This window comes from Cyprinus carpio, chromosome A15 (genome assembly GCF_018340385.1).
Source record: "Cyprinus carpio isolate SPL01 chromosome A15, ASM1834038v1, whole genome shotgun sequence".
Lineage (NCBI taxonomy): Eukaryota > Metazoa > Chordata > Actinopteri > Cypriniformes > Cyprinidae > Cyprinus > Cyprinus carpio.
The window spans coordinates 28670646-28689425 of NC_056586.1; the positions used below are offsets into that span (position 1 = coordinate 28670646).

The 18780-nt window shown below is 39.1% G+C and overlaps 1 pseudogene; it reads right to left on the bottom strand.

Moving 5' to 3' along the window:
* Positions 1-306: 306 nt before the first annotated feature.
* LOC109110124 lies at positions 307-18507 on the bottom strand (annotated as a pseudogene).
* Positions 18508-18780: the final 273 nt, after the last annotated feature.

Sequence of the window (18780 nt, forward strand, 5' to 3'; positions counted from 1 at the left end):
CCATGTAACACAACCTGTCCCCCTGTGTGGAACGCGCTAGATTTTCACAGTCTAGCAAGCTTGCTGGGTGCATTGCAAACTTAGTACTTTTTTTGGGTTGTTTGTTTGTTAGGGGTACGTGTCTTTCAAAAATAGTAATAATTGAAAACAAAAAATATTGCAATGCCGTATGTAAGTTTGGTTTTTTTTTTTATTTTTAATTCGAGGTAAACCCATCACACACTTGTAATACTGTGTACTTTTAAAGTACCTTTAGATGGGGGGGAACTAAATATAGGGAAATAAAAACCATTTTAGATCGGTTAACTAAGGTAGCAAAGATGGGGTCCCCTTGTAGCTATGTGTGTGCCCATAGGTACTCTCTGCCCCAGTGATAGCTTTGTACCTTTTTCCTCTGTTCCTCTGAGGGTTCATAATTTTAGAATTAGCACTTTTATATCTTAAATCCAGTCCTTTCCCTAGTTAGTTTCCCATCTTCTGATCAACAAATTGGTTTATAAGCTTATGTATCTCTTATGTAAACTGTATCTAGTTGTTCTAATTTGTTGGTTTAACCTTGGGGCGTAATTAATCATTCATTAGTTAATGTAAGCCAATGAGTTTTTTGCCAGGTATTATCAAATATGGATTAATCCTCTCATGAGCTGCACATTAAGCAAGCAATGTGAGTTGACCTACTTGAACCTTGAATCTCACTAGTAGAAATTAGTTAGTGTTATAGCCTTTGATATATATTATATCACATACTTCACTGTACGTTTTGTGTGGGTTTGGAGTCTTGAAAACTTTCCTTCTCGGCCTTGGTGATTTTAAATGGTCCTGATTTTTGCTGATTTACAACCTTAAGGATAGGATATTAACATAATTTATATTCAGTGTATTTTTTGTATACAGCTCGTGCTATTCCTGACATCAAACTGTCATGAAGATTAATAGGTAGTCCAGCGTCCTAAGGCTTGCACTACCTTTGTTCAGGTTACGAGGACTAGATAAATTGCCATCTCTGTCAAGGGACTAATGCAGCATTGATCATGGGATAAACCATCGAACCACAGAGGTGTTGGTTTTGGCAAAATATATTTATAGAGGCCCTGGAACATATTCTGAACAGGTTTTTTTGTCAACACACCAAGAATACTGAAGGCCATGAAGGAAAGTAGACTGTGTTGTGTCTGATAAAGTCTGGAGAAACCGAGGTTTTAAAAAACAGTGTGGTCCGGATCAAGTCTTTTTGTGTCATTTCTAATCACTTGTTTTGCTTTGGTGTGGTAATGTATTGGGTAATTGAAAAGCATTTGAAAATGGGTCAGGTCACCTTCTTTAGCTTTCTTTGTTTGTGTCTTAAGTAAGCTATTAAAAGTTATAATGCAAGAACTGTAAAAGTTGAGAAGGAAAAAAGAAGGTAAGTCTTACAAGCCTAAATGGTCAAGAATTAATGTACAACAAATGTTCCATAGTTCACTTTTATCATTCTAAAACTGAACTGACAGGATAAACCCCAAAAATTTTATTAATTTTGCCCCAAAAGTAGTTCACATTTTTTTGTTCTGAAGGGTAACCGAAAAATAGGTGGGAAGTGACCAAATGACCACTGTGGGCCATGTACTGTAACGCTATTCATACATAGGTCCACATGGTGGCATTTGCACTCACATCAAACATGGACCGATTTATAATACAGGATTTGCTTGAGTTGAAAGGCTTAGCAACACCTTATCCCAAGGCTGTCAGTTGATTGAAGGTGCTTTCAAGTTACAAATCTTTTGTAAAAAGTGAATGTTTTATCTTAGCCTCACACCCATTTCAAAAAACTCATTGTCACCGGCACTACCTATCTGCACACTGAGAGGATCTTCCAGAAACAATTAGGGTCTAGTGTTTGCAATATGAGGTAAGGCAGTAGAAGCAAATTGTTACCGGGAAAAGCGCAGTACAACTTTGTGCGGTCTAGGTGGGAACCAAAAAATGCACTTTTGCAATTTCGTGGCCATAGTTCACAAGTACACTTTTCTGTGTAGGTGTATTTGTGTTAGCATTGCAGAAGTCTGGAAGTTAATTATAGCACTTGTTGGTGCACAACAATAGATCAATTTATAAAATATACTTTCCATTCTGCCTTCAACTCCCCACTCATTTCTACTTGCAGTCCTTGTGTGACTTGCTCAGGTGTCGTTCTCAAATGTTTCAGCACCTGTCAGCTACAGACAGAGTAATTCATCTTCTGCCTCAGTATTTGAATACAGCCTCATGGAAAAGCCTGCACATGGCCCATAAGCACCGTTGCTTTCAAACAACAAACATTTGTGTATTGCTGCAGTATTGATTTGCAAAGTGGAAATGATGACTAGGGAAAGTTGGGAAGGGCATCATTCTAAAGAATCAACAAGTGTTGTATGTTTCCTGTTTCACTGAAAAAAACATATTTGAATAGTCTGCTAGCATCACAATATGACTAAAACTGCAGCAGCAACCTTATAAAACAACCAAGAGTTCTTTCTAATGTGTTTTTATTGTATTGCAGAAATACTAATTAACTATAAAAAAAAAATCTAATCCAGAGAAGTTTGTATATAAAACATACATAAATAAATAAATACATGCATGCATTTGTGTTGCAATAAAAAGCTGCAGTTCAAAAGTGTGTCCTTTAGCAGTTGTTGAGTTTCAGTTAGCCAGAAGTCTAATTTCTGCTGTTTATTATGCTTGTCATTGTGAATCGGTTGATTAGTCATTTAGTGTCTTTATCACTTAGACTATTAGACATCACATGGCTCATGGGCAGTCATGCTTCATGCTAATCACCAGCATCACAGCTGCTCTCTGACCTCTGACCATGTGACACGGGGCACGGGACTAAGGTTAATAGTACTTCAACTGCAGTAGCTAAAAGCAACAGTATATGTGGTCCTTACATTGTGCTTTCAGTGTCCCACACATCCCAGAAGATTTACAAGATTGACTCAAGAGGTTATAATTTTAAAGAAAGTGTTTTAAACATGGTTGTGTAATTATGCTTGCGGGGTAAGCTCAAGTCAAACTTTCAATTTTTAACCAGCAGGATTACTTAAATTAGCTTAAAAAAGCTAAATTAATTATTGTAAATCATAAAAAATTCACAATAAAACATCTGTGTCACTGTTTGATAATATTTTGACCAGCCTGTAAAGCACTGTTAAAAATAATGTGTTCACATGTCTGGTAGGGAGGCCCTTGTTGTGTTTTAGTCTGACATGGCAACTTAAATGATGCAAGTTAGTATTAATAATTGATTATTAACCTGTAAGAAGTGACTGTTGTACAACACCTTTAGGATATATTTATTATCAATTGTTGCTCATATAGGGCTGGTTTCTGCTCTGGAATCATTCTCCGGATGAATCCTCTTTCCTGGCATGCTGGTATACTATACTCTCTCCCGACCATTAGGGTTTAGAGATCATTTACAAACAGGCCATGATCGAGAGGATATAAATCCTAACAAAACCAGATGACCCCTTTAAAATGACCCGTTGGAACATTGACCTCCCAGATTTGGCCTTCCGTTATACGGAACTGAAACCTGGTTGATTCTCTCTCACATGTTCTCCTCTAACGCACACGACAAAGGCATTATCATCTCCTGTCCAAGCTCTGACCCGGGTGCAAAAAAACAAGAAATTCACAACGATATAGAAATAAGCAGGCTACTAAACATCTCAGAAACTACCCAGGTTGTCTTGATGTTATGTAGGCACCACACAGAATTGTAAGTTTTGAGATAGGGTTGAACTAATTTATTCCTCGGACCCTCCTTTGTCTAACCGGCTCCATTCCTTCATGATCAACTCTTAATGCTATAGTGTAATTCTTTGTGTCATTCATCCGGGCTGGCGAGGGACATGAGCTTGGCCCAAAGTTGAAAACTACCGGTGCTGGGGTCAGACATGACACAAGATCCACTCTTTAACGTTCATGCTAGGTGTGGTGGGATTTCTGGAGATTGCCTGTTGCCTGAGCCTTTCTGGTGACTTTAAAGGTGAGTATTCATTTGTATTTTTCTGTTGGAATAGGACTGCAGATATTCAACAGAAACTTAAAGTATATTACACAATGTGATTGCAACCATTTGAGTGCAGTCTCGTATTTTTTAAAAATAATATCAGGTTGGTCTTATTTCTTGTCTTGAGAGTGAAGAGTGCTGATGGTACAAATTAACTAAAAAATGTGTTGATGTATTGCTAGCTATAAAATCTTACTTTTGGTGGTTTTGATGCTTCAGGAGGTGGGGTCACACTCACTTACTGTGCATCTGGGACTGTGAAAAGGCAATCATAAACTTGGGATTTATACCATTTATAGACATGACATTTTGAGTGGCGTTTTGTAAGTATTTTTTTGTTTAAAAATCGTTCTTGAGGTTATGGGTTGGTAAAGAAAATTGTTTGCATGCAGGCAGAATTGTTTGATTTGCACAAAAAACTGAAAGAAACGTTAGAAGGTTATGCGACACCTAGTGGTTTTGTTATAATACTGCATAAATTGGTGGAGACTGATTGTTTCCTACATATAGGTAACAAGTTTGCAACTGATCCAGGGAGAGGAGAGGCCTTTTGTGGTCTGTTCAAATGGATCTTATGTAACTTCACATTATTAATAAATAAAAAATAAAAACTGAAGGATAGAATGATGTTATGTCCAATATGATTAAATCATTTTTGTGTTTTTCTAATAGAATAATACATTTTTTACAGGCACACAATGCTTGGATCCTAGTCCACTTTCCCCTTCATTAAAAGTATTTCTCTCCTCTCTCGTCCCCTCTGTATTTTTACATGGAAAGTTAAGGCTTTTGTGATTTCTTCCCTATAGATTTCTTTTATTATTTTGTAATGGATACAAAACATTATTACATGAATTTTTTGAATAGTAATTGGTCTGTGTCCTTGTCATGCCCTGCTCAAGTCTAGTAGTATATAATTATTCTCAGCTTCCTCTGTCCTGGTCAATTGCCGCTAAATTTTTGATAGTCTCTACCTTTTATTAGACAATTGCTTTCGTAAGAGAAGCATGATGCACCCAGAACATACAGGAAATGTAAGACATATTAGTATTACCAATCGCTTATGTTCATTAATATGTCCAGAAGGTGGCGATGGATCCCTTGTTTCAGATATTTATTTTATTCTGGACCTGATCAAAAAGTGATTTTGTGTGTTAACATGAATGTGTTGACACCCAAGAATTACACAGAACAGAGGATATGTTGCTCCCCATCAACCGCTCTTATATCTTGCTTTCACAAAGTGCACACCCGCAGGTAACCTGGTGAGGGCGAATCTGAGGCGATCCATTCCACAACGATGCTACGACAGATGACGCTTGACAGCTCTGTCACTGCAAGGCTGACCAGGGCCCGTTCAACGCTAAGGACGGTGTGTGGACAACTTACCTGCTCTCTCCCCGTTGACCGGCAACACTTGTAATATTTATTAAAAAAAAGGACCTCAGAGACACTTTTTCTTACCTGATAACATAATGAAAAAAAGGCCACACATTATAGGTTGTCTCCAGGAACACGGCGGCCTAGTTGTCACACTTTTTACTGGGCATTGAACTATTTTTAACAGGCACTTCTTATGGTCGGCGCTACCGTGAATGCTGGTGTATTAACATTTCACTGTGATAATTAACCTAGAAACTAAGCAGAAAAGGTCAGGCTTTCATTAAACAACTATGAGGCGGGGTGACACAGGAGACCGAGATGTGTAGCACACGTTCAGCACCAAATATTTACACATAAGACCTATCTAGAGGAGTGGATCAAGTGCCACGGTATGAGTCGCTAAAAATTTATGGCGTAGTAACTTTTTATTCTTTAAGAGAGCACTAAGCCTGAAGAGTCATTCTTGCTCTTATTTACAAGTGAGTATTTCTGCGACGTCCCAACAGGATTGACAGAGTCTCAGCAGCAAGTAATCTCAACCCCTGCCAGTGCTTCATTATGACTTTCAAGCTTCCTCCGGTGTTCAAGTATCCAGCGGGGCTGGCTCGTCAGCATAAAGTATTCAACAAAAGGAGCGGAAAAACAGTAACCTAAGGCCGGCCAATGAGTGAACGCGGTGAAACGCCCAAATCGAAGTGTGACTCACATGGGATTCCTTTATGTCTGTTTGTCGATTTAAGATAAAAAAGAAAAACAACTAGTAAACTAGCTTCTAGGCTTACTGTACACTTTAGGCACTGTGTGCTTATAGATTCGCGTCCTTCTCACTTTCGATTTTGGTTGAATGTATCCGTATTGAGATTAACGACTCTCGTGCCACAACTAATATTCGCGAGCAAAATTATCCTATTTGTGTGCCTGCTCCTGCTATTAAAAGTCGCACATTTTGTGGAAGGACAATGTTTGTGCTCACCAAAGAAGTATGATTCGGATGGGCACAACAATCAATTTGCCATTTAATAATAACGTTTTTTGGAATGGTTGCTAGACCTGTTCTTTCGTGTAAGTGTGCCAACGTTTTCACTAGCTTGATCCCCTGATGCCGCCCTCTCATAGGCTCTCTATAATCCCAACGGCATAAAACTCCTTGATTAAACACAAGCCCCAGAGCAGGTTAAACAAACGAATCGGTCCATAATATTAAGACAATCGCGACAGAGACGAGGGGCTTGCAAAAAGTTTTTGATGGGCAGCCCTTGGACAACCAATCAACAAACTCCCCATTGGACATTAAATTTTATTTAAACAGCAGAGGAGGTTTATTGTCCACCCCCCCCCAAATATAAGTGCAGGCCAAAATTATTTAGCAAGATGATCTTGTTGATCATATTTTCCAAAAACATTTGTACCAATTCCAACCCCCTACATTCAATCTTAATAACTACTAGTAATAGCTTGTATTTAATCATGATATAACTTGATAGATAATTATTTCATGAAAGGCGCCTGGAAAGTGAAGAATGGTCTGTAGATTCAGGTGCTTCAGAACTCTGTAAGCAGCTTTTCGTTTACAGATTTAAAAGAGCCCAATAAAAGAGAGATTTAACTCAGATTCTCGAAACGTCAAAAATGATACGGTTATGTCATTTCCCACTACTGGCAGCTTTAGATATCGCTGTACGACACAGTGGCTGGGCGGGGCTTATTACCATGTCGTGATAGTTCCGAGTCGCATCATCAAAGCTTTCGCTGGATCCGCTCCTCTGCTATCAATGAGATGAAGGTCTGTATCATCCAGCAACTAGACAACGAAACTTTTTGGTTATTAAAAAAAGGTGTGCTCATTTAAAACCGTTGGCATTTGATCATTCGTTATGCTGGCTGATTTAAATCGAGATGGTTCTTTCGTGTTTGTTGTGCAAGTTCAGTTACCACCAGGTTATTGACGACTTCTCTCGGGCCAATCTTGTGATCAAGCAGAGTTTACGCGTCACGTTTTGGTAATGAATTGAACGGTTCACCTGGAACCTCAACTGAGGTGGTACTAAAACAACAAGTACCCAGGCATTACTGTACCCAGTGGAAAACCCCAAAAGTAGTGCAGTGAAGCCATGTACCAACGCCATCGTATCTGTGCTCTTCCATACACTGGGAAAAAAAAGCACACATTAGTTCTCCAGCACCCCGACTTTCCAGAACTGCCGAGCACCCATCAGTCTCCAATAAGTACAACGGGCGTTGGTCCACAAGCCGGTTCTCACGGAATGGAGCACGTCGACTTAGGTTACAGAGATATCGTAGGATCCTAAAAAAAATTACAGCCTAACTTGAATATAAGACAGACCACGTCACATGACTGAAGTGTCGTAGAAGGCTTTACTGAGTAGACTGAGGTATATATATTATATGATAAAGGCGTATGGGCCGATACGTTGAGCGTGACTCTTGAAGGACCAGCACCAAAACTGCCCCTGCTGTCCACAGCGTGTTAGAGAGAAAGGTTAGGTGCTTCGAGAATCGGCGGGATCACGTGGTATAGTTTTGGCGAAGGTTCTTTAGCTATTAGCTCGGGCGCGCAGCTCGCGATTTTTGACTTCTGGTGTAGAAGGATAACCTGCTTCAATACTAATGTATGTTGCCCACACTGGCTTGCATACGAGGGCCGCGCGTCGCAAGCCGATTTTCACTGGTCACGCAGGCCTTCGAGATGAACAATAATATATATCGGTTATTAAGTTGAATTAACTAAACAGGCTCACTCGTAGTTATTAAAATTGATGTTGTGGGACATGAATTAAAAAAGGGGCTTGGAATAGAAACAAATATATTCGAATATGACCACTGGATTAATAAATTACTGAATGCAGCGGGGCTAATTTTCCCAGGGTCACACGTGCACGGGTGTGATGGCACACGGATGTTTTATATTGGTTGGTCAAGGCAGCCAATCAGATTTAGTAAGCCATGTCTTGTGATTGGCGTGTAATATTGGATATATGGTAATATCAGCTGAGGATTGTTGTATGAGCAAGCCCGCGTCCCATTTAGAGAGCCCTGGCAGCTGGACTCCCACGCATCTCAAGGGAGCAAGCTAGTGACAGTTTACACACCGCAAAAGAGACGGGTCTGGCACACATCAAAAAAACTTATTTTAAATGCAAAAATTGTTTTTAGTGTGCTCGAAATACTTTTTTTCTTTGCAAGACGAAACATTTTCTCACACACAAAACTCAGATCGTCGGAATTCGCAGACTTGTGGCAGAGATCTAGAGAGAACCCCATAGGGACGCTTAAATATGTAAGACACGTCGCTTGTTTTGTCGTGTACCAGAACCGTATTGCTCGTCATCGCAGTATATGATTGCGGTCATTGAACCTCTGCTTAGTTTGGACAAAGAGTTAGGTTGCGGTTGTTCGGTCTGTTAATCGCATATAACAGCGTTTAACAATGGCCCCCTTAATGAAAAAGAGGGATTGTGGTTATTGCACGCGACGACGAATAAAAAAAGCAGGAACAAGGGGGGATCTCTAATTAGGGAGCTGTAACTCTCGGGATCTGTCCCTTTGTACGCGGGGTGTGTGGGAAGCTGCATGGCCGGCAGGCAGGGCGACAGGCGCGATACCGGTTGTGGACAAAGGCTGTCTGCTGCCAAAGTGCCTGGGCGTCCAAACTCTCTCCTCCCCACCTCCCCTATCCGCGGCACTTAACCCTTTCACTTTAAACATGAGAGTAGTTTACCCCCAATATTTCTTCTCCTCTGCTGTACAGCGCTATCATACTCATTACTGCTTAACAACCTTAACTACGTTCATGGGCGCGCTCAAACCATAATGGTCGGTGCCAAAAAGCGCACAACTTATCTGGGTTCGTTGAACGCTGGAATATGAAGGAAGGAGATGGGGAGAGTCGAGGGTAGTTCTGCTTCCGAGTCTAGCTTTGTCTATAAATACTCGTACATTGCAGTTATACGACTAAAAATAGGCTTAAAACAACACAATAGGTGCATTGTACTCCACAGGAAACACCGAAAAACGATTGATAAAGATTCCCAATTTAGACCTCTGGTCTTTGTACCATCATGTATATATTATTATTATTATTATTATTATTATTATTATTAGTATTAAGTCTTATATTATTAGCCTTATTGTTACTAGGCAGATTGGCCTAGAGCCTGTACATTAGATTATAAGTAATAAGTTATAAATTATCATAGTGCATATTTCGCCTAGTGGTTAAACTGACACTAACGAACGTTCGCGTTTCACTCAATATTACAGTAATGCCGCATCAGCCACATTTTACGGGTCCTCTCTCTGACAGAATTAAACAAACTTAACAGTCATTATTTTCACTTTGTTATGGATTTATATATATGCGTTTTACGTTTTGTCTACAAAAATAGGTTGGCTGCACTAAGCGCAATATGTGTTCCTAAATTCACTTTTTAACTTACACCCGTAAAAAATAAATCTGTAAAATAACAATAAAAGTACTGACAGCTCATTACATCGGATATTATCCACGATTTTACGGACATTTTCGGTTAAAAACAACAAAAAAAAACAATGTAAATTCAGAGTTAAATTCAAATAGGCCTACTGGTAAAACACCTGTAAATTAATACGAAACAAACAACAAAAAAATTCCTTCAAATTAGTAGGGGGGGGCTACATGGTGCCCTTTTTTTTCAGAGTGTATTAATGATTATTATTGTTATTATTATTATTATTATTATTATGGTATTTTTTTACAGTGAGCCTTTGGATACTATAGAACATTACGTGCTATTGCTGTTAATATTTTATATTTTAGATCTGTATGTTGCAATTGTATTGTTTTTCAATAGTCTCTATTTCAGGTTAAAATAGATATAATATTACATAACAAAACACCTTAAGCAAAAATTGTTTGCAGATGCCTATAAAGACCTAATAAAAAAAAAAATAGCAAAAATAAAACTACTACCTTTGTATTTTGTCGGTATCTTAAAATCGTTTTGATGTTGATGAGGGGTGTAAATAATCCGGAACATGAGTGGTCCTACGACAGAGGGCGCAGTAGCTTTGTGCTTTGGCTAGGCTGATACGATACATTTTTTAAAAATCCTTGAAAAACCATGATGAAATTGTAAATAAATTCTACGAAGGCTGTTATTTTCTACTTATTATTTCTTCCAAAACATTACGTTTATTATTATTACATGGGATCAGTAATCACGAATACTGGCCAACTTTTTTTTTCTGCTTGCATGTTGCTACATTGCTGTTTTTTTTTTCCTTATAATTTTTTGTGTTGTTCTAAAAAAACATTTCATTGACATGTTGTAAGGCAGTATAGGCTACCTCGCTAATACATAAATTATATGGCATTAGTAAGAGCGCTGCTTATCATTGAGGTAACGTGGGTGCCCATAAATGTAAACATATTTAAACATGTTGATTTTTTTATTGAAATTGTGAAAGAATCCTACAACAACAACAACAGAAAAATCCGGACAGCCGCACAACGGGACACGTGCATATATTTCTTTATATAAACTTCAGCTCAAGAAGAGGAATGTGTGTCTCTTCTGTTGGAGTAGCTACATTAACCCTGAGGCTTCCCAAACCTTGTGAGTCCCGTAGGCGTGATAAGTGTTTTTACAGCGACTGCTACAATGCATTGATGACACACGCTTTCATTACGTGTCACAGGCAGATTAAACAGCAACGCATCACACGATATGAACACCTTCTGTCCTCCAAACACACAACGCTATAATGCTTTCATTTACAACAACATACCATAAGAAAAAAAGGGGGTGCGGGGGATGCAACGAGTTAAACTCTAAATATTATGTACACGCAGATGTACAGCGTTGAATAAATTATACCAATTTGCATATTCTTAGGTCCTTGTGCTATTTACAGAAGTAGGTTTTTCTTTTATTAATAATTACATTAAATAGTTCAGGTATAACTATCTGTCGGATTTTAACTAACGGTCCAACTGTCATTTCAATCCCGTTTTAAAATATCCTTTTTTAATTTAATTTTCTTCTTTTCCTTTTGGCGATAGCTTTCATTCTACAGGTTTTATGGTGAAATCACCAATGAGATATGGCAACCAGCAGTGATCCTACGGCCGTTACGCCAAAAAAAATTATTTTATTTGTAATTCCTTTTTTTTCTTTTCTCTTCTTTTTTTATATAGATTGGTGTTGGTCTTGTCAGCATGTTCTATAAAGAGTCAATTAGATTACAAACGTAGATTGTCTTCGCAGCACTTCCTACGCAGACCTCTATCACCAAGAGCAGAAAGTCCAACGGTTTTCTTTTATTAATTTTTACTTGTTGACTGCTGTTTGCGTTTTTTTCCACTCCAGTCATCCCATGCGCAAAAAGTACGTAATGAAATTTCTCGCAGAGAACCCTTAATAAAATACCTCTGGCAATTCAAGTCATGCCCTGGATAGGTTTGGGGATGCTTGATCACTTGGGCGAAAGCCCTAGGTGAGGAAGACTCCCGATGACTCTCTAGGCCGCTCACTAGTCTCTGGATGTTCTGAAGTTCATTGATGGATTCCTTCATTGTTGTTTTAGGTGAGCCGTTCCTCTGACTCGCCCCCGATTTGTGAGCAGGCACAGGACTCGCTTTCCCTGCTACCGCATTTAGACGATTCGGATGAAGGTTTAGGCCGCTTGGCAATCCGGTGGTGAGCAGGTTTGTGCTTTGAGGGATCGACCACGGGGAGTTGGTAAGGGTTGAATCGCAAGTCGAGATCGCGTGGAGCTGCTCAAAAAACGGGTTCCTGGAGAGCGAGGAGGCCGTGTTGCTGTTCGCGGGAAGGGCGGAGGCCGCTGCAGCTGCCGCAGCCATGTAGGTGTAGGGGTACGGGAAGAGTCCACCGAAGGTGGCATTGGAATGCCCTGTAATAAGAGACATTCGTTAGCGACTTTTAGCACACCGAACATGCAACAGTTTGAAAAGTGAGAATCTGCTACATGGTGAATTTTAAGAGAGACAGACTTTGAACAGATTATAGTGCCACCTGTCTTCGCAGTCCATCTGATTTCAATGGCAGGCGTATTTACTGACCTTTAGGGCGCGTAGAAATAAACGCAACAAGAAATTATTAACGATTGTGACATTTTAGGCAAGTGAAAATCACAAAGATGTAACAAAAATAAGAGCCAATCAATCTTCGTCATTATAACCACGAATCATTTTTAAAGAAATAATACGCATTTTGAAGGACATTTTGAGATATTTTAAAATATGTATCTGACTTGTGTATTCAATGGCTAAATTTTTTTTATTTATTAAAGTTTTTATCAAATTTATTTTTATACTCTGTATCCGTAGTGCATAAAATATTTCGACAGCCATTATTACGATTTTAACAACCACATGCAAGCAAAATCAAAAAGCATCTCAGCAAAACTATCTCTAGATGCAAACCATAGCCTGTTTTCATTTCACGTGCTTCCATAAGACAGGGCATATCAAGGCCTAGATTATAGTTTTAATGGAGAAAGTTATCTTACCTGAGAGGCAAGCATGTTTTGAGACAGATGAAAGGGAAAAGGAGGACTCGGGGTGTTCCCAGTTCCCTGGGCTGACAGGCCTCCGTTCTCCAAGCCACTAGCTCCTGATACTGAAGCCAATAGATGTCCCATACCCATGGCTGAAAACGCTCCCAGGTGCCATTGCAAATTGTCCGGGGTGGAATAATAGAGGTTGTCCTGTGTTTAGTGGGTTAAAGAGAACTGTTGACTGTGTAGGCCGAAAAGCGCCAAACTCTGAAGGTGCCCCTGCCCCAAAATGTTGAAGGACTCTCTGTCTGTACCATTAGAGGAGAGATGCTGTCTTTCCTGCCACTAAGACCACCCGTTTTCCGTGTCCTTCTTTGACAGGTCTGTGTCTTTCCTCGGTCTGTTCTCTTGTTTGTCTTTCTCCAAGTTCCTTATGCTAAATATAGAATCGCTTGATTTTCGGGAGTCCGGATAATCGTCTTTTTCTCCAGAACAGCCCTCTCCCGCCTTGGTCCTCACATCTCGACCTGAGTGGAGATGGAGGCTCTGGTCCTGGACTGCTGGAGCCACCACACCGCTCATCTTGGTGGTCCAATTCGTGCTCACTGTCAGTGCAAAAAAAAAAAAAAAAAAAAAAAAAAATGTTTTCTCGTCTATGGTGAGGAAAAAAAAATAAAAAAATTGTTATCCACGTTCAAAACAAAATTAAACACGGGTAGCCTATAGGCCTACAGATATATATAATTTTTTTCAAATACCGTTTTAGTGTCTCCTAATTTCAGTATAGGCCAAATTTCATAATGCTTGACAGGCTACCGACATTTTTTGTACACTTTATAATATTTTTTTTAAATGTATTGCTAAAAAAATGTGTATAGACTAAACTATGAGACCAACTGAAAATAAATGAGAAAAAAAAGCTTTGAAATAGCTTTGAAAATGTTCGGCTCAGTTTTCTACATCCAGGCTTTATTGTGAATCTAAGGAAATGTAATTCAGGGTTTATAACCCAGGCTTTATGTTTTGCTCCAGACGGATTCGTCTTCTAACTTGTTTGAGAAATTGATTTTATCAGCATATTTGTTTCCAGTAGCCTATAAATGCTTTATTAAAATGACATTGTCAATTATTAAATCGTCTTGAAAAACGCTGAAGGCATAATACAGAGGCTTGTAAATGATATGACACTTAGGCATGTTTGCTCTCAGTGATCTTGAAGCATAGCAATATAATTTATTCATAGATTTAGATCTACCTCTGCTACTCCGGTTATATATAAGTGGGCTGGAAACCGGTCCAGGTGAATGACCCTCAATCTCTGCCGGTGGTGGTTCGCTTGAGGAAGCATCAGAGTCCCGCGCCATCACGGTCCCTTTACACTGATCCTCATACATGCGTAATGATGGAAGGGTCAGCTGTTTCCTATAACATAAATTAAATTAAAATAGTGAAAAAGGAAATATGACCTAAATTGACCCCACACTACACAGTAAAATAATGAATAAATAAATAAATAAAGGCCCTGAAATATAAACATTTTGCTAAGTTTTGAATCTGGGTACTCGGCTATTTTACATTGCGTAATAATGCATGTGAATTTAAAGGTTTCAAACCTACCTTTTTTCCCTTCTTCCATTCCCTGTGTCTCTGAAGCCTTTGGCAAAGGGGTTATTATCAATCTTCAGTTGTGTTATCTGAATGCAAAGCAAAAAAAAAAAAAAAAAAAGAAGAAGAAAAAAAAGAAAATAGATGTATATTATATTTATAATTTGTTTGTGCATTATTAAGAAAATGATAAAGCGGCAGTCTAATGGTATTACAATATTATTAATCGCAGTAGTGGTATTGTTGTTATCAATGTTACGCTGCACGAATTCAAAATCTACAAGTAAAATACTCAGATTGAAATGCTTAAAAAGCAGTGCCATTATGTGTGGCGTGATCACCAGTTATTATCCCAACACCGTTAAACAGACTACTTTAAAGTGATAATTTAATTATTAAAAATATTTAATGAAAAAGATCAAATCACGGACCCCCTGAGAAAATTCCACGAGTAAATACTTTTTTCATTTGTCAAATTGGTATTCTCTACAGCACAAGAGAGAACAAGAGAGGCGAACTAGATGAGTGACGCCGACCTGCTATCAATAATTAATAGTGTGGTTTGAATTATTGCCAGTTTTTACAAGTTCCATGAAAATACAGAGCGATGTAACAGAACGATTTTCGTTGTGCCCAAGTGATTTGGACGCTGTAGGCTATAAATTCAGGAGAAACCAAGGCCTTAAAGTTCATAGATTGCTAAGCTAGATGGCCTCTACTTTTTGCGTTTAGTAACTGACACGCTTTGATTGCTGAGCCTCAGAGTGTGTAGCTCCCGGACAAACCGGCGAGCTTAAGTGCCTGCTAATCGATTGTGACTCTATGTCATAAACTTTACGATACCGACAAGCTCACTAGGCCCCTCGGACACAGAATACAATTAACATGAGCAGTAGCTGGAACCTGGAAGTAGCACTGGACAGGAGGAATTTGAAATTTTTTAAAGATACCCTTTCGCATTCACGTTTTCAAAATACTAGCTAACCTCCTCTTGTTAAGTGAACATAAGCTATCAATCCGATCAAATTGAGAACATGCAAACCGCATCGTAGAAGAAAAGCAATTAGCTGTAAAGTTGTAGGCTACAAGTGCACATCTATAAGGTCCACAGCACGGCTGCTTAAATTCGTCAAAATATGGGTACATACCTTGTCATTTTGATAAAGCTGTGACAGCAATAAATCGGTCTCAGGGAAAAAACATATGTCCTGAAAGTGCTGTACGGAAGCTTCAGAATATCGTTTGCTCTCACAATGTGGAACCTGGGCTGGTATTTATTGCATTGAATTCAGGATGGTCTATTGAGAAGAAGAACAAGAGGAATGGAAAATATTAGTACTTGTCGAAATTATTATCCATTCAAGTCATTAGTCTTTTAAATCGTTTTAGACAATAAATACCGCATAATAATAGTGGAAATATTGTTCTTGGGTTAAATCACAACAGGCCTGTGCCAGTGGCAGGTAGACAGAAAACATATTTACGCGGACATGGCAACGAGTTATGCTATCATGGTGCTATATAATGAGGTGGTGCTATCATTATAACACAAATTAAATCTGAAATAAAAAGAGTTTCTTAACTGTGTTTACAACAACAGTGTGATGATAGACACAAAAAATGTATTTGTATGTATTTTCTATTTGACTGTACAAATATCAAATGGTTTTGCTATGCATGTAAATGTTTCATTTGTTTCCAGTCGATTTGTTTGCAAGTCGCGTAAGGGAGCAGGTCACACACTATATTTGACTGCATGATCACGTATAGAGTATTGGTCAGCATCGTTTGCATTGTTCATTGAAACTATCAAGACTGCACAGGTCGCTTACCTATGCAATTTGTTGCTGCGCTCACTCAAAACAGCCCAAATTACACTTTCACTGTTGCTATTTGTAAACTGATTCAAGGTCTCTCCGGTTCCTTTGACCTCATTTTTTGTCACTTCCACCCACTCATAAAAATTATAGCGCTCTGTGGCTATCATAAACATAGAAGTAACAGTGGCCAAGAAAAAACTCAGGATAAAGTATTTTTTACATTACATAACCAAGCTGTCAATGTCTATCATTATTCATACGAATAAAATTAAGATTATAGTACCCCATATCAGGTTTATAAGCTTGCCGAAACAAAGAAAAAAGATCAAAGTAGCGACAGTAAAGAATTACATGGCCCGAGGAAATTAAGTAAGCTAAAATATACAATTTAGAACATCCATAATTCTCTTCGTCCAGAAATAAACAGCGATATTGTAAGCGTGTCCAGTCATTGTGAGCGTAAGCATTACAGCCCACAGATGGCAGTAAATTTATATTTATATATTACACAGTAACCACACGATTACAACAGGCCTACATGCAACACACTAAAACGTGTTATTAAAAAAAATGGGTTACTTACAAATCCATGTTTGTCCGAAATGTTGTTGGTTAACTTCAGTTTATTAAAAGCTACAGGCTTAGCCATCCATTGTTCCCCAGTAGCTGGGCTATCCGGGTGTATATACATTCGCTTTGGCATCTCCGGGTCGGCTTTCCCCGCTACCATCCAGCGAGAGTTTGTGGAACTTGTAGCGGCAGTCGTCGGCAGCCACAATACCATTAATAGAATATACTTGGCTTTTTTATCGAGTCCATTTATGCGGACTCTTAAAAGGTGGAAACATTCTCCTGTAGAAAAAGGAAAATTTCCGTAAATCATTTTTTTTTTCTTTACAAATGTAGGCAGATGCTAGCTTAACGTTTTTTAACAACACAACTAAATACTATTTAAAGGTTTCGGTGATATGTTTACCCTAACCAGATTTATTAAATAAAACAACATCATTAAAAATATATGTTCAATAAATATTAACATTTCACTTGGCTGCAGATAATTTAACTCGCCGCAAGACTTAAATCTTCCGTGAAAGTGTTATTTACATAAATAGTTTTTTGTCACCCTCAATAGATAAAGCAGACCAAGAGGGAAACATTTCTCTTTACGAAATACATGAAAGCACGGTTTAACTGTTGCCACACCGTGCCTTTGAAAGTCAATATTTGTTGATAATGATAGAAGCAACAAAAAAAGCCTCAGCTATTTTCCTTTTGCTAGCCACAGAATACGCCTCGCTTGTACTTTCCCCATTTTGTTTTCATAAAGTCAAATGAGCAGATGAATCGTTAAGGTACACATGTTCTGACAGTAAGACATCCATTTCTAGTCTCTTTGACATCATAATTAGGTCAGCCAGTTCAGCGCGCAAGACATTAATAGGGAAATAAAGAGGAAATGGCTTATTAGAGCGACGACCAAAGACAGATTTAATAATGAATTTCCTGGGCCTGCTAAAATTTATTGTAGAATATTATGTGAAACGCTGAGTGCATCATAATATTCCCTCGTATAAAACACTGAAAACAAAAGACTGAAAACAGAGCAACTGGTGAACTCACCTGCCAGATTTCGTAATAACCATTTCTGTTCCTAATTTGTGGAACTGGTCCCATAGATCCTTCGCTTCCAGTGTGACTTTGGATCGTCTTCAACCTCTTCCTCCGGCTCCAGGCTCTTAAGACTGCGAAGATGAGCTGCCTGATGATGGTGACTCAGAGCCTGATGGAGCCCAGCCTCCGCGGCTCCGGCGAGAGTATGGTCCGGGATCGGCTTTGTGAGAGCCCCGGGAGGCAAGGTCAGCGTCGGGAAGAAGGAGGGTTGCGCGGCCGCGAGAAACGCTGACATAGGAAAGTCGGTTGGCCGGTGAGCGTGGAAAGGGTGGTAAGCCATCGCAGTCCCTGTGAAAACTGGATCTCTCATCGGTGCATCCAACAATCGTAGTGAAAAATATATATTTAGTGGTGTTCTCTGGCAAAAGCAGCGCGTATCCAGACGATAGATTGTCTCTCTACGAGGAGGAAAAGCGCAGCAAGGCAATTTTGGCAAAATGTGAATCGCGAAAAGGCGAGCAAAGACAGTGGTAAGGACTTCCACTTTAACTCCCGTAGCTGCTAGTTTCCACGAAAGTCCCCGTAATAATATCAGTCAAAGTGAGCGCGCAACGACACTTTCAAGGCAGATTTGGGGATTCCTGTTCTCCAACAGTTGCTCTCATAAAAAGATTACACTTTCGATGCGGATGTCCATTCAAGCGCAGTCATTCTACGCCGACACGGAGTTGAAATGGTTAGATCTTGCTCTGTCCACTGTACAACTGTAACTATCTCACATGTCCTTCCTGCTCTGATCCAGCA